The following is a 281-nucleotide window of genomic DNA, read 5'->3' as shown; positions in this document are numbered from 1 at the left end:
TGAAGTAATTACAAGGTAAAAACAAAATGCTGTAAACTTCAGAGAAAAAGAATTCAAATGGGAAATGAAGATTTACTTTGCTGCAGCAGATCTCGGTAATTCATTGCTGACTCAGTGAAGTAAGCAGTAAAAAAGAAAAAGTTACTGATATAATGTCATCAGTATTAAAATATGAAACAGCTGTCTTTAATTTACTGTTTGTGAACCTGAGAGACACAAGGTTTGACTGGTTTCATTAAGGGCTTTTTGGGGTGTTTTGATAGTTTGGGTTCATGGGGTTT

This window comes from Corvus brachyrhynchos, unplaced genomic scaffold, assembly GCF_000691975.1.
Source record: "Corvus brachyrhynchos isolate BGI_N302 unplaced genomic scaffold, ASM69197v1 scaffold12, whole genome shotgun sequence".
Classification (NCBI taxonomy): Eukaryota; Metazoa; Chordata; class Aves; order Passeriformes; family Corvidae; genus Corvus; species Corvus brachyrhynchos.
This window is presented reverse-complemented; position numbering follows the sequence as displayed.